Source organism: Corvus moneduloides, chromosome 7 (genome assembly GCF_009650955.1).
Source record: "Corvus moneduloides isolate bCorMon1 chromosome 7, bCorMon1.pri, whole genome shotgun sequence".
Lineage (NCBI taxonomy): Eukaryota > Metazoa > Chordata > Aves > Passeriformes > Corvidae > Corvus > Corvus moneduloides.
Window position 1 is genome coordinate 26,758,574 of NC_045482.1, and position 27,836 is coordinate 26,786,409.

Below are 27,836 nucleotides of genomic sequence, written 5' to 3' on the forward strand. Positions count from 1 at the left end.
CCTTCCTTTCCTCTGTTCCCTTGATTCAGAAATCCCAATAAAAACCATCCATGTTCCCAAAACAACTGCAGTTGGAAAACCACTGACAATCCTCATCCTAATCTATCAAATCTGACAGTCGTTGTACTTTAGTATGGAAAGGGGCACACTGGAACCACCTGACAATGCAGCAGGCTAAGCAGAGGTGATATTCATGCCTTACTCTGGAAAAATCTGCACTTTTTGTAAAATTGTCTAAACGCCATGAGGCACTCAGCTGAAGGCTGGAGGTTTTGTTGGTTTGTATAAACTGTATCTCCAATGGTATAAAACCTTTTCCAAAGCAGGGTTGTGTTGAAAAATTTAATTCTGTCAAACACTTACTTGAAATGGCAAAGGCCAAATAATATCCCAAGTGTCTTAAAGAGCATATTTTTTCACATGCCTAATATTTTAAAGTAAAAGCAAGTGGGAAGAAGAATGGGTTTGCCTCTTCCACTCAGATCAATGCTTTTAAGCACTTTTTTATGCAAGGAAAAGAAAGAGCAACATTCTTAATGCTTCCAAAATGACTGGAAAGTCACCTTTAAGCAATTTGTGTCCTTAAGAGAGATGCTTGATGAATTTCCTGTCGTTTTCTGCTTTGCAGCAAATTTTCAGTCTGTGAATGAGTTTTTGCTTCTCATATAGAGTCTAGTGACTAAGCTTAGTGTGGGTGTACACACTGTGTAAATCAGCTACAGAGCTGAAAAGCTCCAAGTCAGGCTTAAGAAATATTTGCAGTAGAGAGGGGATTTGATTACATGTTGAGGAAATCTATTTCTTGCAGGTTTTTAAATGATATTTTATCTCCTACTTGCCCAAAGACATTGTCAGCAAGTGGAAAAATAAGCAGAAGCTAATTTTGCCCTTTTGATGCCTTGTTGGCTCATGGCTTGCCTGAGAGGCCGTACTTCACTGCAATTCTGCAGCAGCTCTCCTATGGTCCATAATACCACAGTGGTCTTATACTGCCTTAAAAAAAAGAAAGAATTCAGCTCAAAGACTTCACATTTCTTGTCCACATATCTGTAGGTCGGGTGCTTACCTCACATCTGAACGGCTAAGAAGCTTGACAATTAACATGCAAATGCTGTGGGTGAATGAATTTTTCCTTTTGCCTTCCTGACCCCTTGACTGAAGCAACCTAAATGAGAGCTTGTATTTAATCAAAGAGGAGCTCCCCGAGGAGAAAGTGTAACTTCTGATACTCTTCATGGCAGCACACTAATTAGGTGTCCCCTTCAGAGAGGAACGAGCAGAATGCTTCATTCATATCAGGAGGCTTTCACAGATCTTCCCCACGGGGCAAAATTTCTTTAGAAGGACTCCTGTCCCTCATGCATTGATTTACAGTCTAACAACTTGCAGAATTGTTTTACATGGATTGATCTTGTCATGTATTATCCACCTTGCCATAGCAGAGCTACCGAGAAGGTTTCTAAATGGTACATCAGGCTGCCCATAGAATATTAACACAACAATCCTGACCTAAGGGGAAAGGTAGAATTTAAAAAAGGGAAAAAATAGTATCATTTTATAAATTTTGAGATTCTTGAAGTTATATGTTCAGTATGTTTGAATGGGAAAATGCAGGAAGATGATAAAACTATGGAAAATGTGGGTTTTTTTGATTTAAAGGAATTTTTCATAGTGAAATATTTTTAAATCATGCCAATTTTTATTCTAAAGTCATGTGACTTGAAAAAGAAATTCCTTAGGGCAAGGCTGAAAGTGTTGGATGCCCCAAAGCAGTGCAGTATTATTGAATACTTGGAGAAAAGTAAGAATTTCTCTGTATCTCTGTCCCATCCCATGGTCACTCCAGGCCAGCTTACACTGATTGGGTATGGCTGATTTTGGAGAGGATTGCCCAAGCACCAGCTGGAACAGAGTGAAACTCTTTGCCTTCTTCAAAGTTTCAACTGCTATGACTACGCTCAACCATAACTAAGTTTTTCATTAAACTCCTGAATTTATTTACAATACAGTTTTCTATTTTGATCCACATTTTTGAAGCAGTCAGTTGGTCACCATCCTCTCCACGAACAGAAGAATTTTGATCCATGGCAGACAGTGAAAAATATACTCCTGATGAAGATTTCCAAGCCTAGGAATATCAGCAAGATGAAACAGTCCCTTGTTAAGGGATCTGACAACAACTCAGATCTGGCCACCTCACTCTGAAGTTATCCTCTTTAAGACCGTCTTTATGAAGCCAATGATTCTTTCAGTATCCAAAAAAAGAGGAATTAATGAAAACTTCATTAAACTGAGTCAGCATGTTGCCATTGGCACTGTTTTTACATGGAAGATGCACACGTAGTAGAGTGTCTAATAGCTTAAATAAATCCTTAAAATGTCTGTGCTACCTCCATTGGTTGGACATGAATGAAACAAGGCATCCAAGTTCCCCAGTGCCTTCCTATTAAAACATGTTATCAGTATGTCTGTTATGGGTATTTCCCAATGACTTAATTAATCCTGTTTTGATCCTAAAAAAACAAGCAGCTGAGTACTGCTTATGTAGTTGGCAATGAAAATTAGTCTGGTTGAAAAATTTTTATTAAATCTTTCTGCCCCTTTTTTTTTTTTAACAGAAAGTGTTTCCTCCAGTTTTTGTTGGGTTTTTTTTTTTACTATTTTTTTTTATTATGAGAAGTGAGTTTTTGATAAGTTGCCAAGATGCCTGATGGGAATCACAGATCTGACATTTCACTTTTCTAACTTCCTCTGTGGGGCAGATTCCCTGCTGCATTTTTTTCTATTTTATGTAGAAGGCTCAGTTTCTCTAAAATACCTATGAATATTGGCTCCAGCAGAGCTAATTTTATATCCAGATTGCTTACTGTCTGAAGCACCTGCCTTTACTTTAAACCTCATATTTTTGTCCATATTACCAACCATGCACTGCTTTCCAGTCAAGAGTTTTCTATTTTCATTTAATATGGCTAAACATTTATTCATATTACATCACCAGACTGACAGAGAAGACAAGAGCATTCAAAGTCTGCTTAAAATGAAATTTCACAGATTCCCCTACGAGAATGAACTGAATTTTACAGACATTTAAAATAGCCACCTGCCCATGTTGGTCTTTTTCTCACACATATAGCTAAATGTTACAAGAAGTAATTGGTAGAATTATCTCCTGTGTTTTTTACTATATTAAATCCAAGTGTAAAACATAAACGGTTTAAGATAACACTTATGCTAGATAGCAGATTTAAAGTGGAAATCCATAACAAGTTAAGGATTTTCTTTAGATTAATACCATGCTTGCTACAATGCACAGAAAACAAAGCCAAAATGCACAAAGGAAACAGGACTGCTACAATATCTGTAGTTTCTTGACTGATTCAGTAATTTGTCTTGAATCACCTGGCACATCGCATTGTGTTTAATCAGAGGCAGAATTATGTTCCTACCTCTCTGAGGCTCTGCAGTCTCTGACTCAAAACTGAACTGTCTGTATTAACTCAGATTGGCTTTTGCTGACATTCTGCTGGCTGCATCTTAGGTAATTGGCTCAGTCTCATGCAAATCGTCTGAAATTTACAGAGAGCCTATATGAGACTTAACATTATTCTAAGAATGAAAGCCTGCTTCCTAAACCTCCCCAATCAATACAGTGTTCATCAATACTCAAAAACATGGAACACATGGTATGATGAGGGATGGAGAACAAAGCACACACAGCACAACACAGGTTTATTATCAGCCCTTTTTACTCAGATTTATACACAAGTCCTAAATATAGGTCAACACCTGTCATGCAGAAAACTCAATAATACAGTCAGTTAAAATTTCAAGAGTAGATTATTCCCACTTGGTTTTGCTGTCTTCCTTTTAAAATTTGAAGGAAGTGCAGGAGTCCTTTTGAGAAAGAGAGGGAAGGCATGGGGATTTGGGGGTTATTCTGTTTTTACACTGTTCCTTTAGTCAGTATTTATAAATGTCACTTCTGTCTATTGGCATCTGCTTTTCTCAAGCTGCTGCAAATGAATTGTAATTGTTTTAGCTGCCATTCAGAGACTTTAGGAATAAATATCTACATGTATCCCTCACACAGTGAGGCATAGGCATTTATCTTTTGGATGCCAAATTAAATACCTTCTTGTCTTGGTGCACAGGGGTATTCATCATGAAAATAATCCAGTCAAATGCTTGCTATCAGCTGTAGCCAGACAGCTCGATTGGTGTGAGTGGCCCAAGAGTAGCCTCTGCTGCTGTTGGATAGAGCTGCCCAAAGAATTACTTCATAAGAACCGTGGTGGAGAATGAAGAATGGATGCAGTTAATAATAGGGAAATTGCCTAGTGATGAGAAACACAGCAGTGACAAAAAAACTCTGACCGTTGTCTAAACACCCTATTTTCTATACTGTTAAGTCACTGGCAGGGACAAATGCAAGGCACCAATGCCCAGGTTCTTTGATTAAGCCATACAGCATTCAGTAGAAATCCTGCTGTTAATGTGTGATGCATAATCTGTAGCCAGGATGTAATCACATTCCAGCTTATGCAGAACACCGTACTGCCTTTGAGTGAGAAAAGTTAATTTATATTCCACCAACATTTTTGTTATGCATGTGTGTGCATCCAGTTGCTCCAGGCTCCAGGTAAATGATACAGTCTAGACTTCATGTAGTTCATCAGTTCAATATTCTATCTCATTACATGGATGGAATTCGCAATGCCCTCCAAAGTCCAATTTTATTTCTTTCACCTCTCAAATTAAACACTGCCTTAAAGGTTTGCTTGATGGATTACTCTGTTTTATCTGATGATGGTCTTCAAGGCACATGTGGAAGTATATCTTATCCCATTAGTAAAGATCATTAGCTACAGCATAATTGCCTCTCTATGACACATAATAGTTTCATCTATTATTATCGTTCCTGTCCTGTAATTCAATTTCATGATTATGGTTTAACAAATCAAGGGGCACGGCAAACAATATATTTTAGCCATCATTTAAAGTAAAGTCATGTTGCTGACAAGATTCATAGGGTGGTGCTACAAGACATTTTGTGGTTTGACTCTTTTTGGTTTACTGAAAAATTCTCCGTTCTCTCTCATTTCCTAACATAGAAAAATATTGAATCAGAAAAAAAAAACCAACAAAGCTATATTATGCCTTCATTGCATATCGTGGCCTCTTGTTTCTTTAGGAGAACATCTGTACCTTGCTTGGGGCTTTCCCAGCATTAAGGGTAGCCCTTGTTTCTAGGGGATTAGGATTATGAAACAATGACAGTGTTTAAGAGTTGTGAGTTAAGCTTCACTTAGAGGACATCTATTTCATAAGAATTTACTCAACACTCTATGTCACTTGAAGCTTACAGGAGAAGCCTCAAAATTCATCCCAAAAATATCCCGTAAGGAAAGAGGAGAGCAAGTTAAGGGAAGTGTTCTTGCCCTAGAGCCAATATCAAGAAATATATATATATATATAAGCATACTGAAAAACATCTTTCCTTTTTATTTGAAAACAGCTTTCTTTTTTATTTGAAAATGTATACTTTCAAGTACTCACTGAGCACTTACACAAGCACACATACCCCAGGAAACTGATATCCTCTCACATCTGTAACTTATCAGAGATTTCACCTGCAACAGTGCTTTCCCATAACTCTGAGGATCAATTTTGGGCCATTTCTCTGAGGCCATCAACTTTTGCCCCTCCTTAACAAGCAGACCATTAAACCATTTCCCTATCCCTTACTCGCTTGGTTTCATTGAATAATTATTCTTGGTTCCAAAAACTGTAATGGATGCTTTATCTCCTCTCTAGTGGCCATTCACCAGAAAATATGATGCATAATGAAGAACTCTGGGGGGAAAAGAAAGAGAAGAATTATTCCCATTATGTAGATGATTTTTAATGAATTTTATATGAATATGAATTAATATGATTTAAAACTAATTACCAGAGAGACATTAATTCTAACATACCTAAGTAAACCCTGGTAGGAACAGTGACCAGTGATTACTGGTTATCAGTAGTGCTGATGTTTTTATTTGGGAGGGAAGTGAAAATAAATGTAATCAACCAGGTGGGAAGCTTCTTGAAAGCAGATGAAAGCTCTCAAAATTGTTGAGGAATAACTGTGGAACTTTGTTGCATTGACAGATACTGCATTTCCTTCCTGACTGCATTCATATTTTCTTCTTATGTCCAAGGAAGGCTTTAGGAACATGCAGACGAAAGGAAAGGTGATTTTTGTGAGGGCAGTTCTTTGATGATTGATTGAATTTTTGGAAAGCATTTTGTCTGGCCTTTGGAAAGCTATTTATTAGGGGCTATTTATTAGCTATTTATTAGGAGCGCTGGGTTTACTAAGAAATGTTTACATTTTAGTACCATACTTGCTAATTTGCAAGCATATGTGACACAGAATGATTCGTTTTCCCAAAGCTGTCACAAAGTTTGGGCATGGTTCCTACACTTAGGTACTGCCACTCCATTTCCTTAGCCAGCTGAGAAGCCTGATCTCAGTGATGGAGAGTATTCCATCATGTAAATACTACAGAGGTAGGAAATGTAAAATTTCCCATGTCCTAATTCCTGGGCAACAGATTTTATAAGCAACCTCAGAATCTCAGCTTCCAGAATTATTGAACAAGTTACTTTGTAAACCTGGGGATCCCAGGCCTTTCAGTACCTTTAATTTCAAAGTAAGCTTCCAGATACATTGTCTTAGAGTCCTGTTCCAAGCGTGAGTTTATGGCAGCCCCCCAAAAAGAAGACTGTAGGGAGAATTCTTTTATGTCCAGAAATTTCTTGTCTTTCACAGAACTGATAATTATGAGGGGTTTTTCTCTTAACAGATTTTTTTTTTAAATTTTTTAAAAAATTGAAATGTCAATTACCTCTACAAAGGAGAAGTGTCTTATCTGCCTGAGACTGTACTGCCTTAATTTCCCTTAGGGCTCTCAGCAGGATTCTGATATTTCTATCAGAAAATCCCAGTGCTAAGATTTTCTGATTGTGTGCACATGCAGTGTCTTTTCCTCTGGGGTTATATTAGACTTCCTGCACTTGAGTATCTCCAGGTGGTACAGCAAAAGTGGTTATTCTCATTCTAATAAATGGGAACAAAAAATAGATCCTCAAGGCCAAGGAATTTCAGATTGTAGCCAGTTCCATTCATAGATGGATAACTTCAGCCTTGTTAAAAGTGGAATATGGCAATTATTTCACTGAGGTTGCTCTGTGAGATGAGGTGAGAAAATGAAGCCATTCCCAATTAAGAGGAGAGAATGGCATACATTTTTGCAAATAAAAACAATCACCTTATGCACCTTCACATTAACAGCTAATCAATTATTACAGTGTCACATAATAAAAAGAAATTTATTCTATTCAGTAAGAGTTTGTTAGGGTTAGCAATATTGTGGAAAGACAAGCTCATGGATAGTTTTCCAAACACTGAAGTATAAAAGCAATCAGATATCTTATGCGAGTTGACTGCAGACAGATTTTTCCTGGAAGAGAATATCAGAGTTTCCAGCTGTAGAAGCTGGAAAATACCTGGACACACTTTGGTTCAGACACTAGTTGCAATAGAAACACCTGTGTTTGGGTTTTCTGCCTTCAGGGCAGGAGTAGAAGGAAACAATTCAGTAGTAATCATTTACAAATTGGCTGGCCAAGTTTAGCAAAGGTCACTGGGTGGTGAAACTTGTGCTATGAGTGGATATTGCTGACTGCAGGCTAAAGGATTTTTTTTTTTTTTATCTGATTTAGGGCTCTGGTGCCAGTGTAAATCATAAGTGAGGGGATTTTTTTCTGGAGGCAGAGCCCTGGCAATATAATATGGGTCTGACTATGAAAATATGCAGGTTAGAAAGTCACTGGTGCTTCTGTATAAGTGCTTATTGGTAGGGATAAAGATTTTTATTTCAGGCCTCTCTGCTTTCTGATTTCAGAAGCAGTGTTAGCTAGCACTGATTCTGAAGAAGGAAAAGACCTTATAGTCACACATTCTCTCTAATGAAAGATCACAGAAGACGTGGGAGTTCTCGTGACCTCTGCTGGAAATTCACCTTCACTGCTGCTCCTGCTTCTCTGTTCTCACTTCTTCCTGTCTGCATCTCCTGGAGTCCTTGAACAGATACTAGATATGAAGGGAAAGAAGACTGTGTTCTCTCACTGTTACCTTAGAGTGTTGATAATTACCACTGGCTCAAAGGCCAAATACTCTTGTAAGCACAGGGATATGAAATGTTGGAATTCAGTGTGAGGGAGCAGGTGGAAGCACAGGAGCAGTGAAAGAGCAGCTCTGGGCCAACTTGAAGCTTCAGTAAGTTTGTGAGTCCTAAAGTGCTGACCTTTAACATCTCATGTCAGGGGAATCCTTCCATAGAAGGGGAAATTGAATATGCCTATCAAATTGTTTCTACATGAATAACCCTTTCTGATTCGTGTCTTAGAGAGGCTGCTGGTTTCAAGGCCCTTAATGTGCCTTTGTGCTCAAAAATCACAGGCTGACTGATATTGCTTGGAGGATTTTTTACTCCAGCTAGAACTTTAGAAAGAAAATGGTTTGCCCACAAATCCTCCGTGTAGGAGCTAACCTAAGCAAATCAATGTGTGCTGAGACTTGCATAGATTTTGTGCTCTCATTGTGGAAAGCTTAATGTTTTAGCAGTTTCCAGTAGTCTGGAAAGTATTCTCCCGCTGCATGGCTACCGGCTGCCTCGGAAGGATCCGTCTGCTGTAGTGCTGTATGTTGTGTCATGCCTCAAGCTCAGAGATCCCATCTGAATGAGCTTATGCTGTGGTTGAAAGTCAAGCTTTGTGTGGCAGCTTTTGATTGAGAAATATTTCACCTAATTCATCTGTGTTAAGGATGGCAAAAAATCAAACCTTCCTGTGCACCCTTTATAAATCATCCTGGCTAACACGCTGGTAAATGTGTTATCAAAAATGCAACACCTATTACAGTGAATTTCAAACAGCCAGCACTGTAAGCCAGATCTGAATCTGTGAGGAAGGTAAAAATTGATTAGACTTTTTGAGAAGCTATAAATTACAGGAAAGCAAGACGAACATCTTTAAAGGGTTGACAACAAAGAAAAGAAAGATGATTGAACACAAAAATGCTGGGCTAAACCACAAAAAGCCTGTTCCTGAGAGAACGAGGGTAGTGAAAACTTTGCTGGCTTTGAATAAGGGAGGAAGGGTGAAGAGAAAGACCTCGGTGGATTAGAAAGATAGGCAAAGAAGGAAGAGTAACACTCTTGACAATATAACGCCCTTAAATAGAAAAATAATGCGGCAAAATGAGTCATTATCATTAGTGAATATTTAGCTGGAAAAGAATGACAATTAATATTATGCCAACTTTATTAAGATGCTCTCTGCAGCACCTCATCATCCCCATCTTCTGTGAAAACCAAAATGCAAATTTAATTTAAAGCTTTTAAGTGAGGTGTTGAAAAAGTCATGTGGCTATGAGATCCATGGGTAGGTTTGCAATAGGGTCTATTTTGATGTCCAGCTATTGTCACCTTTTATTATATTTTCAAGCCTGCAGAACCAAGGAATAATAACATACTATGCAATAAAAATGTAAGAGAATTTTCTGGGTGTGAGAAGGCTCCAGAAGGAGTGATAAAGAGAGAGAGAGCTAGAGAGGTATTTTCTGTAAGTAGCATAATGACCCACCCTGGATGGGAGCTCTAGTTCTCAGAGGCTCAGAGAGCACAACTTTTGGGAAACGATAGAAAAGAGGAGGTACACAGAGCAGGAGCTTTGGGAATATATTAGAGGGGTGGTAGATAAACTCTGACTGTATAAGATTGACTTGAGGGTAGTTTTGCACATGTGCCTGTCCAGCAAACCTTGGTTTGCCCAGTGCACTCCTTTGAGGATGATGGCATTCTGGTATTATTTCCCTTCCATTCTGTTATTTTATAAAGAGATAACTTCTAGTCACTTACCATTTGGCCTTCTTCCCTTATTTCATTAGTGGGAGTAATTGAAAGCTGAGCTAGCCTTGAGGGAACATCTAAATAAACAGTTGCAGGGAGATGTGTTGATCCGATTTATGCTCTGAGCAGTGTTTTCTGTGTGCAACGAGCCACATTTGTAATCAGCCTCAGCCAGTACTGTCAGATGAACTTTTTATGGCCTCACCCTGAACGTGCTTTTTTGTATAGAGTACAGATGAGAAAATCAAATCAAGTTGGAAAAAACATTTACATGTATGTATTCTTCAGACTTCAAACTCATATCATCTCTGTACTAACATTCTGCATAAAGTCAAGTTAAAGGTTTTCAAGTGTACCGCAGGAGTAGACACAATTGATTTTTTTTTTTTTTTTTTTTTTACTCCTTGTTAACTGAAATAAATCACCAGAACAGTCTTCATCAGTCTAAAGTATACTTCTCCCCTTTTTTCCTTTGGACAATGCATTTAACAAATGGGAAGTCAGGAATGTCTCTGATGACTCGAACCTGTAATCCAGTATGAAGATAATGATCAATAATGAAATCTTCAAAAAGAGATGAATGTTACCTTGCAGTAAGCTGGCATGGAATGGGTCTTCTATAAAAATATTTTGCCTTAGCCTTTATACTTGTTCTTAGCAGTGGTAGTTTGTAGGCCTTCTAGAACAGATGTCAGCCTTAACTATAATTTTAATAAAATTAATAGCTATCTTTAAAAAAAGTGTACTCTTTTTTTAGCCTTCCCTTTTGTTCCTTTGAGATTCTTTATTTATACACATTTTTGTTCTTTGTTGCATATTTTCAATTGAAGGCTCATTCTTATTCCCAGAAGACGAAGTTAATTAACCAAAAAATGAAAAAAACTACCTTTGTTTCTGCTTGCTTTCTACATTAGAGGGCAGAGTTCCACCTCATCTCTCTGTTCATCTTCTATTTATTCAAATATGTTTGATAAAATTAATTGGGAATTTATTAAAAAGGCTATGCTAACATCTTGGGGGAAGAAAGACCTTTATTTAATATGCAAGTGTGCAGATACAATGTGTCTGAATCAACGTAGCCATCACTTGGAGGGATTATTTCAGGAAAATTAACTCTGTGGGCCCCTTCAAATTTAATTTTGTGCTATGACAAACATGATCCAGCAATAGAAAAGAGGCAAGAGCTTCTAGGAATCATGATACTAGATAATTTTTTTGTCTTCTATGTTTACTAAGCTTTTGAACTAATTTTTTTGTAAATTTGGCACTGAAACAAAAGTTTCTGATCACTTTCTGTTGTAAGTTTGGCATTTTTTTAAAAGTGTTTGAAGGTGTATTACAACAAAATCAGTGTGAGTGGTCAGTAAATACAGTCTAATGATATGAAGCATCCACTTAAGAAAGGAAGATAAAGGATGAAATCAGCCTCTTTACTGTAGTCTAACTACTTAGTTAAAGGTCATTATCACCTGCTTATTGTTTCTTTAACAATCTCTGTGTGTTTCTCTTGGTTTTTGAGGGATCTCATAGTCTTTGTTTGTATGTTGGTTGTTTATTTTTCTGCGGGGTGACACATTGAATTTGAGATAAATAGACAAGACTGAGAATTTGCAGGATTCACCCAGAAGTGGAAAGTGAGTCATTCTGTGTCAGTATATCGTCTTGGTAATTAACTAGTGCTCGTGATGATCCAGTATGCGTGGTCCAGTATTAAACACATCTGAAATGACTCTCCAAAATTTTCTTCAATTCCAGTCCACATGTTTAAAGTTTAAAATAAAAATTTTATGCTTTAATTTAGGTATTTTTCCCCCAGTTCTTAGTTTCATAAAAATTTGTTCTTAATCACACTGCTCTGTCAGGAACACAGGTCTTTTGCATCCCATGACCCCTATCCTGTCTCTGGAGGCAAGCAATATTGATAAAATGCCTTCTAGGACTCCTTAAAGCTCAGTCATTAAAGCATGAATCCTTTAAGCCAGGCTGAATCAGATACTGCCTATCTGATCTGAATTCCAGCCTTCCCTAGGAATCTTCAGCCTGGGAAGGCTTCATCTTTAAGCCTGGACAGAACAATAAGTAGCAGGCTAGACAAATTGATTTGAAAGATATTTCCAGAAGGCCCATTCTCCATATCTCTTCTTGAAGCAAGAAAAACTACATCTAAATTATTCCTAACAGAAGTTCATCTGCCTCTTCAAAGGGGCCCAGAGCTGAGGTCTTGGCATATTCCTCTGGCAATCTGAACTTCTGTTTCCTTCTCATAAAAAGGGTCCTCCTGCAAGCTGACCTGAATGCCTCCTGATCCAACTGAGGCTGTATTTGGGTTGAGTGCAGGTTCTTCAAACCCAGACAACAACCATGCAGCCATTCTCTATGTGCCCCTGTGGTTGGATGGGGAGGAGAATAGAGGGGGGAAAACTGTCAAGCTCCCAGGTTGAGATAAAAACTGTTCAATAATAGCAATATAATAATGAAAAGGGAGAAATAGAAAGAGAGAAAGAAATTTTAAAAGGAGAAAAAAAAAAGAGGAATAAAACCTAAGACAAGTGATACACAATGCAATTGCTCACCCGCTGCTGACTGATGCCCAGCATGTCCCTGAGCAGGGATTGATCCCTCACAGCCAATCCTCCTATCTTATACACAGAGAATGACGTTCTGTGGCATGGAATAATCCCTCCCAGCTTCTTGTGCACCTGCATCCTGGCAGAGCATGGGAAACTGAAAAATCCTTGACTTAGTGTAAGCACTGCTTAGCAACAGCTAAAACATCAATGTGTTATCAACATTATTCCCATACAAAATCCAACACACACCACTGTACCAGCTTCTAGGAAGAAAATTAACTCTATCACAACTGAAACTAGGACATAAATAAACTTGTTTCACCTCATAGTGGTCCTCCTTTCTAATACTAATTCCAGTTGCTTGTTTCAGTGCTTGAGGAGTAAGACAGCAGCAGGTGTTGGGTAGTGCATTTAGCAGGAGGCCATCTCTGTATGTAGCATGTGCCTACAGTGGAAAATGTATTGAGATAAGGCAGGCACCAGTCAGATAAAAAAAAATTATCTGCTCTTGCATACACTGTCTGACTCTTTCAAGCACTCTCCCAGAAATGTGCAGCCTTTGTGCTCTAAGATAGTCATTAGTGTCAGGGTAATACAAGGAGTGGGAAGTCAATGGATCAGCTGGTGGTAGCTTAACTAAACAATAAGAATTGTCCTTTGTTATTTGTAATGTGGTAGCTCCAAAAGACCCCTCCAGAATATTTTTCAGGATAAAGTCTTTATAAATAGTAGCTAATCATGCATCACAGGCTGGAGGAGTTTTTTCCTTCCCTCTAGAAAAGCCCTGAACTTAAAATTGTCTTTCATCTTGTCAGGCAGGCAGTCCAAAGGAGAGACACTGAGAGAGCACAAGTCAAGTGTCTTCTCATCTTGCACCCATCCTTTCTTCTTGAATCAAAGGAGATAGATATTTTTCTCCAGTGTAGAATAGATAAGTACCAGGGTGAATGTAAAAAGAGTTGTATTGATCTGGTCTCCACACAGTGTGAGAAATGGAAAAGAACTGGTAATTACCTGCCTCATAATTCTGAACATGATGAACCAGGAAGAATGCTCCAAGAAATTGCTTCCCATGAAGTAATTAATCTTTTAATTTTCTTTTTCCATCAAATGGCTTCTTTAAGTCTCTTTAATTCTTATCTAATACCACAGAAGTAGTCAGCACTACCCCCTTCAATGCATATATCAGTTTCTAAGTCCTTCCTTATCTGTTCATATATTCTGCTCCTGTAAACTGGAGTTGCTCATTAGATTCAAGATCTTTATTTGAGTAGAAACATACACTGTGATTCTAAATCAGAGCAGATAGATTCAGTTAAAGGGCCTATTCTTCAGTCCCTCTATCCCAGTTCAGCTATTGTCTTTAATGGTGTCAAATGCTAACTTCCCTGAGTAATATCAAACTCAGTCACATGTAAAGAATCTTTCATACGTCCTTTCATCTTAGTTTCATCCATGTGGGATTGAACTTTATGAGCTGTACAGAGTTCATGGCTCTTTTTAATGCAAAAGATGAATGAGACCATAGAGTTTTCACACTGTTTCAGAAGGCACAAGGCTGACCCATTTTATTTTGTTTCAGTCTCTTCACACAGAGAACACACATCAGAAAGTGAGTTTATGGGTCTGGATGCCAGGTGAACAAGCCAGGTAGATTTGCAATACCGTGGTGGCCAAAGACACTGGTTTGCAGGTCAAGTCCTGGGCCCCCAGCAATCTCTTTGCTTGACCAAAGGCAATACATTTGATTGATCTGCAATTGTATCTTCTGCATTAAAACATGAGTATATTCCCTTTGCCTGCGTTGACATTTTAAGTGATAAGGTCTTTGAGGCAAACAAATTGTATTTCATTTGCACAGGTCCTTGTTCACTTTAGGAAGATGAACAAAACCCAAACTCTTTCCCACTTCATACTGAAGTTTTGTATGCAACTTACAGAACTGATAAATGTCTCCATTGCTCTTATTACAGACTTGGCAAATAACCATGTTATGGCATCATCACATCTGCAATATAACTGCAGAACAGCTCAGTGGAAGAGTGTACTCTCCACGTTAATGATGCCATGAATTTGATTTTTAAGTACTTATATTCTAATGCTGCAACTTCAAACCATGTAAAGATTAGATGTGAAAAGCTTATGAAAATACTGCAAGAAGTATCAGGGAAGGAAACATGGGATGGAAATCAGAACAAAAGAACTATCTTCATTAAATGACCTCAATAAAAAAGGTGGTTACATGTTTCCTAAACTCCTGCTGTGATGACATTAAACAAAAGATCCTTTACAACTGGAAGATATTAAAGGATACCAAGAAAATAATATATTCCTTTGTAAATGCTACACTTCTTGCTATTAATTTCAATGACTGTTTCATATTTGCCTATTTTTCACCTTGATAATGTAATTATAGTGGTACAAGGTATTCCACATAGATGCTAAGATGCAATTTAACTGTCTCCATGTTTCCCAGTCAGATTGTACCTTGCTTTTGACCCAAGTATTGTATGGTTATTAATAGATATGCAATGGGAAGTCTCACTGATGCATTTGCTAGGATCACATTGTCCCTCTCCTGACGGTAAAGGAGAGGCGAATGAACGTACCTTCATTGTTGGTGCAACCTAAACAAAAAAAAAAAAAGAAAAGAAAAACAAACAAAACAAAAAAAAATTAAAACTGAGTTTGCATTATCAGCACAAGGACTTTAACCAAGGTCCATTTCTATCACTAAAACACTTATGCTTTTCTTGGCTGCAGGTGCGTGTTCATGCAGGTTTCCTAACAGGATGCAGTAAACTGGCATATTGCCTGGGATCAGCAACAATGGAACAAGTTCATCAGGGTGCAATCCTCCTCTGGCCAGAGCAGTTGGATTGAGTTTTGTGTTTCTATACACTGATCACCACGTACTTCCAAAGTTAATAGGTTCTATAATAAAGAAATAGTACAAACATCACTGCACCTCATTCTAACAATGATAACTTTTTAAAAAATCAAAGAAAATAATTAAGCCAAAGAAAGACACTCAGAAGATGTAAATTAAAGTCAGTGGAGATAGTCCAGAATTCAGATGAAATTTTAATGGTGGCACTTTTGTCGATATATTCCTATATACCAAATTCTAACATTAAGAGTTTGATCCTACCTCATGAAAAACAGCAAGTTTTGTTTAAGTAGTTCAAAGGAACAAGGGCAGTTTGCATGAGGTTAGGGTTTGCAAAACACGATGTTGAGCCTGTGCTTCATCTTTTGGACAGAAATATCTGGGAGATGGTTTTTTGTTGAAAAGTGTTGATTCACCAAAAATTAATTTCTGCCTATTAGCTTCCTGCAATGATTTGATTTTATACTTGTTAGGAATAATTTCTCACATTCTGAGAAGCGTAGAAGCCTATTCTAGAACACACAGTGCTTTAATGATTTAAAGCAGGGATCTGATCACCAGTCACATAATACTGGACTTTGAAGCCTGTTTCTGTTACACTCTGCCAGAAATAATATCTCATTAGTCCCATATCTTCAAAAAATTACAGGTTTTTTATTTATCCCAGATGACCTATTTGACATGTATATATATATATATGACAACCTATTTTCAGTTCAGTGCTCTCTTTCTCTGACTGATTCCCTTACATGGTTTTTCACACTTCTCTCACACAATCACACATGATGGAGACGACCAGATGTAGCATTACTATACTACATTTAGTGCTGGTCTTGTAGAATCCATACTGTCTAGCCTTCATTTTCACCAAACTGTTCTTAGAGAGAACATAAGAAAATAAAACAAAAATTGGCCTCTAGGCATTCTTCAGTTTTAGACTAGCCCCTACTTTTGATTTGAGGAAGGATATTCAGATTGAAAACTTTAACTGTGATCTTGTGTCAGCCATTTCCATGAGCATTTACTAACGTCACCATAATAAAATAGTCAAATATTGGGATTTTCAAAGGAGTCATGTGTAGAATCTTTTGAGTACCTAAGCCTCATCTGTTCTGGTTTACACTGAAACTTCTTCTATAATTGCATTCCAGACAATAGCACAACACTTTTCTTTTTCACTGCTGAACTCTTGATCTACCGTCTTTATTATGTTTCCTTTTATAAATAATTTTATGGTCAAATACCCAGCTGAAATTTAAATAAAATGAAATCATGACTTCTTTTCACCATTAGCCCAAGATAACATAATAGCATTATGACAGGTGAAGGTTAACATTTCTATCAGCAACTTTCATTTAAACCATCTCAGAGCAGGATGGCGTGCATAATTGCTTTGCACCAATAGAGGAAATAACTCCCATTAATCCTGTAGTGAAGGTCATAGAAACATTGCACAAGCTCAGAACAATCACAGAATGAAGACACAAGAGAACGACAGGGTCATTTAATTCACACACCCCTAGCTACAAGTACAGCCTCAGACAACTATTTATCTAGCCACTACAGAATTTTTTCAGTTAGAATTTTCTAGCAAAGAAGAAAAGGGAGACTCGGGAAAAAATAGAGTTAGTTAAGTCTTTGTTAAGAGTTAGAAATTACTTAAAATAATATTTTTAAATAGCACTAGTTACCACAGATAAGTTGGATCTGATCTATTATAAAGAAAAGCCTTCCCCTTTTCAGCAAAACAGCAAACAAAATCCTGATGCAGGGAGAATCAGACCTATTTTTAATTATTTTTCATTTTTGCTATTATTAACATGCCCTTGTTCCATTCAGGAATACCAAGAGGCAATCTATTCTCGTGATAATTCTGGCCCAGTTTTTCAAGCCCAAGAGAATCTGTTAGTTTGGAATTCAGTGATTAGATGAACCAAATCGGAACTCCATCATTACTTTTAACTTTTCCATTACAGGTGAAAAACATGAATCTGCACACTACAGACTTTCACAGTAATTATTGCCAGGGGATATCCTTCCATTTTAGGGATTTTAAATTGATGCCCTACTCCTAAACCGAAATATTTCCATAAAAAACTCTGAAAGTTACTATGGAGAATAGAAATGCATAGAATGTAGACAGCATTACAGAAGGATTAATAGACACTCCACTATACCTCAAGCATTCCTCTAGGCCAGACAATTAATCAGAGATGACCCAGCCTCATCCACATCAGGGAATACAAACAGAGGTGGCACATTGTCTCATTTGAGCAATAGCAGCAGTCATGGGAAGCATCATCTGCTTCTGGACACATGTTAAAACCATGGACTGTGTTTCAAAACTGCTTCATTATGTGCTGCTGAGAGAAGGACCACCTCCTATTGTATAAGCATATTGTTTTCCAGAGGATTAACTTTGGACTTGATGATGAACTGGCTGTTGTCTACTCTCCATCTCCTTCGCTGTACTTCCCCGTTCCCTTGCATACACCTTTCACCCTCTCATTTTCTCAGTCACTTCCTCATTTTTTCTGATACTAATCCTGCCTCAGCCACATTCCATGCTAGAAAAATTTCCCCCTTCTGTTCCATTTGTCAGCCACCGTTCCCTTCATTTTATTTCTGCTATTTACCCATATCTATCATTTACTTAGACTACAAGATACCACTAAAAAAACACTCTTTCTGTCTCTGTCCAGCAGAACCTTCTCCTCCTTACTCTTGCTATTGTCATTGGCTGAGATTGCTCTTACACAAGACTTTGAAACTCTCCTCCTCCTTATAAGCTCATTGCTTATAAACTCTTTACATGGATAGATTGTTTTGTACATGCTTTGTAGCTGCACAGCCAAACTGGGCACGCAAACATGCAACAGATAGAGGGGTTACCACAGGTCATTTGATCAACATGAAATTGTGATGTTCGTGTTTTAGATCTGTCCCACTGAAAAGTAAAAGGCACAGGAATAATTTGCTCTTGGTTTCCAATTCTGGTGGACCAAGAATGCACAACTATCAGTCATCGTGCCTTCATTGACAGGTGGTAGCCTCAGAAGCCACTGTAGCCCCTACCATTTCTCCCAGATAGCATCTCCTTTAAACATCTTCCCATGACCTGTTTGCCATTTCTCTCAGTGTCTTTCCCACTGTAGTTTTTATTTCCTTAATGCAATGCAGGAAGCAGATAGGTATGGGAAAGTCACAACCTTCACTCAGTATGCCGAGCCAGACAATATTGTGTGAAGGTCAATGCTACATAAATAGATGCTCCAGAACTTGTTTATATATTGGGGCCATGAAAACTGTAAATGTTATATAAACAATTAGGACTTATTTAATTACATTCAGACACTCTTTTGTTTGATTGGTTTCAGTTACTTAGAAATGCTGAAGTCTGTTAAAGCAAATATACAGAACTCGGAAAGCCTCAGCAGAAATGAAATTTCTGAGTGACTTCCTATATATGATACCCCTCTTTTACTAGAACTTGAGAGATTTCCTTCTAAATGAAACAGTTGCTCTTTTTCTCCCAACAATTAAAAGAGTGAAATTAAGGTATTTTTGCCTACACATATCAGTCCTAACATATGTAAAAAGTGACAAGAATAATCTTAAAACCACAGCTGAAAGTACAGGGTGACATTTATTTACAAGAGTGCCATTGGGCACAGAATAAAAAGGAATAAAATTACAGCTGCACCAACAGGTATCCTACCTACTGCATGGCAAGAATGCCTGCCAGCATGGCACACAGCCAAACTAGCTTGTGTCCCAAAAGCAGATTCATTGAATTGGACTGCAGATAAAGATCATTTTACTCTGACAAAAAACTAGATTGTTGCCAAGTCTTGCTGTTTATTCTTTGTCTTGTGAAGACATCAGCATCTGTAAAGTCATTCAGTGATCTGGAAAATAGATCCTGACACTAACTTGCCGAAAATAAAGTTAATTTTCACAGAATCACAGAGTAATGGAATAGGTAAGGCTGGGAGGCAACATAGTGGGTCATCTGGTCAAATCTCCTTGACCAGTTAGGGTCATCCCAGAGCACATAGCACAGGATTGTGTCCAGAAAGTTCTGGACTGTCTCCAGTGAGGGAGACTTCACAGCCTCTCTTGGAAAAATTGTTCCAGTGCTTGATCACATGCACAGTAAAGAAGTTCTTTCTCATATTCAGGGGGAATTTCCTGTGCATCAGTTTCTGCCCATTGCCTCTTCTATTGCTGGGCACCACTGAGCAGAGCCTGGATCCATTCTCTGACACCCTCCCTTCAGATATTCATGGGTATTGATGAGGTCCCCTCTCATTCATCTCTTCTCAAGGCTGAACAGGCCCAACTCTCAGCTTGTCCTTCTAAAGAGATGCCCCGGTCCCTTAATCTTTTTTGTGGCCTCTGCTGGACCTGCTCCAGAAGCTTCATGTCTCTTTTGTACTAAGGAGCCAAGAATGGGACACAGCACTCCAGATGTGGCCTCACCAGGGCTGAGTAGAGGGCCAGGATCACTTGCCTCAAACTGGCAATGTTCTCCCTAATGCACCTCAGGATACAAGTGGCAGGACACACTGCTGGCTCATGGACAACTTCTTATCCATCAGGACCCCCAGGTCCTTCTTCACCGAGCTGCTTTTCAGCAGCTCAGCCCCCAGCCTTTACTGGTGCATAGTGTTATTCTTCAAACTTTCAGACACTTCAGTCTTTGATCTGATCCATCATGTGCCACTAAATCATTATGTCAGCACACACAGACCAGCAGAAAAACATGCCTTTGACTGGAGAGGAAGAAGGGTCCTCTCTTTCACTACAAACTGACATTTTTGTAATTTTCAAGGGTCATAGTGCAGGACCTAACCAGTTTTCACTACCTCTACATGCTACCCATTCCTCAACCGTAGCTAAGACTTTCATGTCCAGTTTTGTTACTGACACACCACAATTTGTCTTCTCTGAACTGAATTTATCTCCCTTCTGACCAGTTTGTTGTACTCCCAACATGTACTGTTGATGTTTACAACAAAGCCAGCTGTTCCATTTCCTTGGAAGAAATTTTTTCAATGAGAATACATTATTTCAATGTCCATCTAGGGCTTTCTACTCAAAGGGTTCAGGGTTATTAACTCTGTGAACCCACTATCATTGAAAGTTACAGCAGAGATGTGCTGGAGCAGCTCACTCCTCAGATACCATGGCAATATCTTATCAGCTGAACATCACAGCTAATTATAGGACAGAAATTACATTCATGACCACCCACTGCTTGAAAAATGATGTATTTCTTGACATTCAGTCTTGGACTTCTAGTGGGCTCCTTCCATGGCTGATCTTCCAGATTCTCTCTTAGCTTTCCTTTGGTGCTACCGCAACTTGTTTACTTTTATAGTAGGAATATTGTGATGTGCTGCATGAACTGCTGAAATAAATAAATGAATATATCCCTGACTATAAGGCTCTCACTATGGTATTTAGTTAATGACTCTTGATTCATATGGGACAAAATCAGAAATTTTAGTCATGGAAGGTTAAATTGCCGTAAAATAAAAACCAAATAATCTCTGAAATACAAAGACACAAATCATGTCTGGAGAGCTTTCAGAAAGAATTGGGGAAAGCAGCAGTTGAACAGAACCCTGTTCATTTGGTTTGCTTTCAATATAAAGGAAATCAGACAAAAAAGCAGGCCAGGCTGACATGTGGTGTACGGGATTCAGCTGAGCATCTGGCCATTCATACTAAAACTCTGACAAATGTCTATGCTCAATGTAAACTAACAAATCTGAATCACATCCGCCACAGTTTATTATGCCAAAATGGGACAAATATTTAGGGCTTTCTTCAATATGGTCAGTTCAACACAGAGGAAAATCTTGTCTCAGTTATAGTGATGTTCCAGGAAATAATTTTTTGCTAGATCTTGGTACATTAATGTGAATATAAAATTCCAGCACTTGACTGGCACTGTAAAAGATGACTGAAAACAACCTTGAAATAGAAATGTACTGGTGCCACCTCCTCAGACTGCCTGAGTATCATTTTACTTTTTATAAGGGGTGCTTCAATCTCAGGTAGATTGCACTTCAGGTGTGTTACCCTGACTTTGCCTTAATTATGTGTCCTTGGGTAGAAAATTAAAGTCACAAACATCTGTATCAACAGGTCAAGATGCTCATATATATATATGGTTCATAAATGGGATTGATGTGTGTGAAATTTGTGAAGGAATTTGTCCAGTATTCCTTAGCTGGAATATCAAGGAAGTAGTGAATATTTCTATCTATTAATTACAGGCATGGAGTAAGTGGATAGAGTCCAAAAGAGAACAGTGAGAAGCTTAAAATGGTATAGACAACATTTCCTTCAGGGAGTGCTTTTGGAGCTTTTTTTACTGCAGACAAGAGACAACAGAGGAAGCTACTACAGTTTATCCTTAAATATGTAAGTTGTTACAAAGAAGAGGAGAATAAGCCAAGTCTACTGCATATTCTGTAATTTCAGGTCTTTTTCTATAACATCTCCTGTGTTTAGCATGATCCTTTAGCATGATTGTTTAGCAAACACGAAAGTGATGACCAGTCCTTCACATGTTTTCAGGACAGTGCCATTGCCATGGAGCGCTTCATTGCAGATAGTGATACTGCTAAAGCTGGGTTTCACTATATCATTTAGATTAGTTATATTAAAGCTGTGTTGTAGGGCAAAACATCCATATTTATGCTGCATTTAGCTTTCTATTAATAATAAATTTGTGTGAAATACTTTTGTTATTAATATTGATCACTATTCCAACTGAAAGCCAAGATGTCAAGGTTTCCTTTAGCATTCTCAGTTATATTTAATAGTCCTGTTGATGAGTGAGAGCCTAATGAAGGCTAACAGATGGTCTATTTAATATTGCTGTAGGGTTTGAAGCACTTGCCAAAACAGATACACAAAAGGATTTGACAGCCCTGTAGCTGAAAACCTTTAATTACAGCTACTTCACTCCTAGGGGTTTCTGTGAGGCCAACACGACAGCACAGCTTTAGGATAGGTCAGCATGGTGAGCAGAGGCTTTGTGGAGCCAGACAGTGAGTGTTGGTAAAACTATCTGCTGAACATTAATAAATTGAGCTTGGTGCAGGCAGCTTAGAAATACAAGCCTGGGCAAAGAGAGGGAAATAAGTGATGATGCTTTCTCTGCTTCTGAGAATAGTTTGCCCTTTTCCTACAATACCACCTGTTGAAGACTGCCATCACCTGCTGAGCAGGTAGGTGGGGAGAAAGCCTGCAGACAAAGTGGGCCTTTAATTATGCCTGAGTTATAGCTGGGATTTCACCTTAAAATGATGCAAACTGCAGTCCATTTACCACTATTAGAGACAGCAATGTGTAAGTAAGGGGGCTAAAATTTGCTGAGGTTGCAAAACTCTCTCTTTGAAGGAGTGCAAAAATTTATTCAGGACAAAAGAATACACACAGAAATCTAGAGTTTCTAAAAACTCTTCTAATTTTTTGTTCCAAGTTTGAGCAGAAAGAAGGAGCTTTTAGAGACTTTCAATTATTTTCCCCTGGCTCTACCTGGAACAATTGCCCCCTGGTTTTCTGGCGCAAGTTCACACTACTTCCAAAATTAAAAGGCATAATTAGCAGTCACATTCTGATTTGCCTGAATTGATTTCTTGGCAATTGCTTAGAAATTGAATCCATTCCTTCAGACAGAATAGGTGTTTTCACTGCCCTTACTGTCTCTGGCAGATCTGTCTGTAACTAAAGGAATTGATTCTTTCTGACTGCCAGGAGGAGCTAGTGGAGTTGTTCATATATAATTCCAAATATCTGATCAGTACTTGTTTTACACAGTATTTTCTAGAAAAAAGAATAAGTGGTTACATGCGCAGACAGAGATGTAGACAGGTTTTGAGACTCTCTGACAATGGAAATTTCCCCTCACTACCATGACCTTTGCTACACCCAACAGCAGAGGCCATCCCTGCATGCAGGAATAAATAATTTCATAGCGAAAATGGTGGGGGGAAGGGGTGGAACAAAACAAAAAAATAAACAGGAAGTGAGATTTCCTGAACTAACCTACAAGGCAGCGTGGGACAACAGAATAATAACAAATTTTGCCAGTCCCTACAGCACTGACACCCACAGATTTCATGCTCCAGTGTGATGAGAAAATCTCTGCATCTTTAAAAGTTCAGAAACTACATGAACAATTGATGAGGTAGGTATGGAAAAAATGCACAGGGGAGAATCTCTTTTTTCACCACAGCTGGCTGAGTCAGTCCCTTTTCCACATATTGCCCTGTCTTGACAGATTGTGAATTATCTCATGTAAAATCGGTTTTTTCTCATTATTCCAGACTTTGCTGAAGCCTGACATTTTTACTGGCTCATCCAAGAATCTGCCTTTTTGTCTCCATCCAAACCACAACTAGAAGTGACTAGACACCAAACACTAGTCTGAAGGAGAGAGTGTACTGGCCTGGCCCCAGCTACTCAGGCAAATGAAGCAAATGTAAAGAAACAAGCTGGAATTTACAGTAATCCTTATCCAGCAACTGGTGAAATAACTGGAAAGGTTCCAATTGGATTTAATCGGCCTCAAAAGACAAACTACCTCCCTAATGGCAGAGAAGTGAAGTGCAACAGCAGCACAACATCCCAGAAAGAGATACAGTCAGGATAGTAGTAACACAGGCTGCCAAACTTGAGGGTAATTGGAAGAGAAACACTAATTACAAGGTCTGTGAAATCAGACAACACTTTCATCCCTGGATGCAGTTAAACTTGATAAGCAATGGCTAGATGGTGAGGATGTTTTGAAGCTAAATATATTTTTAATGTGATATGCATCTTCTTTGATGTATATATTTTCAGTAAATATTCATCTGGTTAATTATTATTTACTTTGTACAGAGCTTTGGGATTTACTAAGATGAAAGAGGTTATTGTTTGTTTATTATCTTGTGAGTGACAATGCCAGGGCTGACTCCTAAACTAGTCCATCACTTTTAACATAGGACCGCAAGCCATTCTAATACAGACAATATTCTTACAAAAATCAACTTCGATGAAAGTGCATATACACAAAGGATATTCCATAATTAGAGAAAGTACAATGCATTGAATGTGCCAGTAAAGTCAATTAAGCTCTAATTACTATTGGATTCAGATCTGCCATTGCATGATAAATTGCTCAAGTAAAAGTATCTTCTCAACACAGAGGTGCTAAATTCAGCCCTGCTGATGTTACAGATGTTTTTTCAACTACCCTTCTGGTTCTATTTGAGATTAAAAATGCAGGAACTTTCTCCTGTTCTAGGCAGCAGTGTGAAAAACTCATTAGGTGATATAATCTTTATAGGTAGTCTGCTTTGCGTGGTAACTTGACAATCCCTCTCTTTCCACATTTCTGGCCTGTGCTAATGACTTCACACTCTCTTTTTCTCAGGAGGCAGAAGATCTTTCTGCAACGAGCAGTTGACATATGGTTAGTGTCTAGCCCTTTGCTATCATTCAGGTGATGGAGAGCTTTGGAAAACTCTTGACTTCATCTCAATCTCAATGTGCTCCATCAGGAATTCTGCAGATGACAGTGATTCAGCTTTTTAAACATTTCCAAGTAGTTCATCACTCACTGTCACTTTTCTCCTTACCTTTCAGTGTTAACAAGTTTCCATATGCTGTTTCCATATGCCATGTGGCCTTTACAAAATCTCAGGCAGTAACTTCTCCAAAAGCTCAAATACCTTGGTACTTTTGTTTAGCAGAATAATCATCCAACCATGATGGCAAAGTGAAAGGCATCCATTCCATGGGCTTCAATGCATTTTGGAAGTGTCTAATGAAGTTCAGTTTCAAAAATTTTAAGAGCAATTTTAAGACCGGAATAGACCAGAGTGATCTCTTGGAATAGTTTCTGCTTGAGTCACTCACTTGTCCTTCATCCAGTCTCCCTTCATACTAAAGCTATAAAAAATATATTTTAAGTAGAATGAAAAGCTTGAACTGATGTTAGCACAAATATCATGTTCTTCCACCTTTCAGATCTCAGCTGCTCTAATCATGTTCCTGACAGTAACTTGCTGTCAACTTACTGAAACTCCTTTAGACTTGTCAGTCTGATCAATGTGCGTCTTACAGCCCCAGAACAAAACCCAAATGGTGGCTCCATAGTGCAGATGCACAAGATAAGGTGTTTAAATCTGTTTAGAGAGGGATAAAAGTCGTATCCAACTAGTTTCTTGAAACTAGTACTGCAATCCCTACTCCTCCAGCCTGGTTTTCCATTGCCACATCTGAATATAGCAAAAATTCCCTTTCTACATGAAAGAAACCTTTTTTTCTCTGTTCTCTTGAAGTCTTTCTTTCATTTCCTGCTGTGTGCCTTTTCAAAGGAGACTGAGATGCTTTTTTAACTGGTGACTACAGACTGAGGTACCAAAACTTATACATTTCACCTTTGGCTGAGAGAAAACATCTTCATCCTTCCTAAGCACTTTTATTTGCAGCTCACAGTGATCATGCCCCTCCAGTGTCTCCTATCGCTGCTCAGTGGTGAGGTGAGGGCTGAAGAAAGTGTCATTCAGGAATCCCACACAAATAACATTTATTACTGCTCACCTTGGGTGTCATGGAAACACAAATCTTACAGCACTGCACTAAAGTGAGCAGTCCGAGCCCAGTCACACCAGCAGAAGCACCTCATTTATTACTTACTTAGATAATTATCACCACAGTGCAGTAGAAATGAATACTCCATGGGATGAGGGATTTAACTTCAGTGCAAGCCCATTAGCCACGAAGGAACATGCTGCTCACATTACACCCCACAGACATCACCAGGACTGATCCTCTATAGATTGTGAGAACATGGAACATGAACAAACAAGGGGTTTTCTTCACCACTTCACCATACTTGATTCTGCAAGCTGGAGAGATTGAAGATTCTTCACTGTGAAGCACAGATGCTGAAAGTACCATCCTTGAGAGCTCCACCTGGTACCAGATGCAAAAACTGTATTGAAGACAGGAGGTTAAGGTGTGCTTTCTCTAATGCTGACTATTTCTTCTCTAACTAGTAAAACTTGAAGTGCAGTGCTTTCAGATAAATTTTTTTTCATTATTTTACCATTAGAAGCACTAGGAAAAGGGAAATTTTATGCTCAATATCTTACTGGAAATTATTTAAATGGGACTTCTATTGATGTTTGTAATTCAGTTTATTATGTTGGGGTTTTTACTGTGACTACTAATTCTTCTGCTGGAGGGCATTTCCAGAGATTCTTAGGTGTTTGGCCCTCATACCTTGCTTTCAGTCGCTTTTAAATAATTAAGTGCATAAATTATGTAAACTAAATCTCTTCCTCTGTGTTATCTCATCACAGGCAGTCAAAAGAAATGTCAGTGTTTATTTTGTCATAACAACATGAGTGCAATTGCTTCCTCATGTATGTGTTTACTACTTACACTATTCTGAGTCCAATTTAAAAGAAAATGTGAACAAATAATGGCAGGACATACAGATTGACCAAAACCATTTATGGCTGAAGCATCAAATACTTTCAGGTTCTTGAAAGGTTGAGAAGAGGAATGAGAAGCTTATGGCAATCCTTTTTAGGGAGGAGATGGTTTCATGAATAAGCAGGAAAACAATTGTATCTAAGATCAGGGAAAATGGAATTTGAAATCCAAAAACAATGCCTAAATGAAGAGCTCCAAACAGTCAATAGTTTACAGAGCTCTTCCCACAGTCACAGTCAAATGTATTCTTAACTCAAATACTTTACTCATTATAAACAATTTAAATTGCTTATAAATTAAAACTGTTTATCAAGTTCTTGCTGCACTTTTAGTTTTAAGAGTATTTATAACATTTAACAAGCACTGTAAGCTCCCACATTCTGTGTGTCTGTATCTGCTAAAGCCATCACTAAATTTCCAAAAGCCATTAAAACAGGGATGGAAACACAAACACTTATAAACTTTAGAACCTTGTTAGCACAAAATATATTGAAAGTCTTACATGGGGAGGAAATGCACTCATAAAACAGCCAATGTTTAAAACCTGCTTAATAGAAAAATAAATAATAACAATAGCAATAATAAAAATACTACATTATTATACTTGAGAATTATTACCTTATCCATAACCCTTATTAAAAACAATTTAAAGTATTTCCAAAAGGTATTCAGAAGTCTCCAAACCAAAAGATTGGCTTCTTTTAAAAAACTGATGTTTTCTTGACAAAGCTGAAACTTTGCAAAGTGTGGCTTAAAAGTAACAATTATCAATGTCTGTGTATTGTCACTGTAAAAAAAAATTAAAATTAATTTTAATTTAAAAAGTGTTTCACTTTATTATCCTCCCTTCCTTCTGCCAGTGCACTAAATTATTAAGGTAGAAATAAAAAAGTCAATTTAAAATGT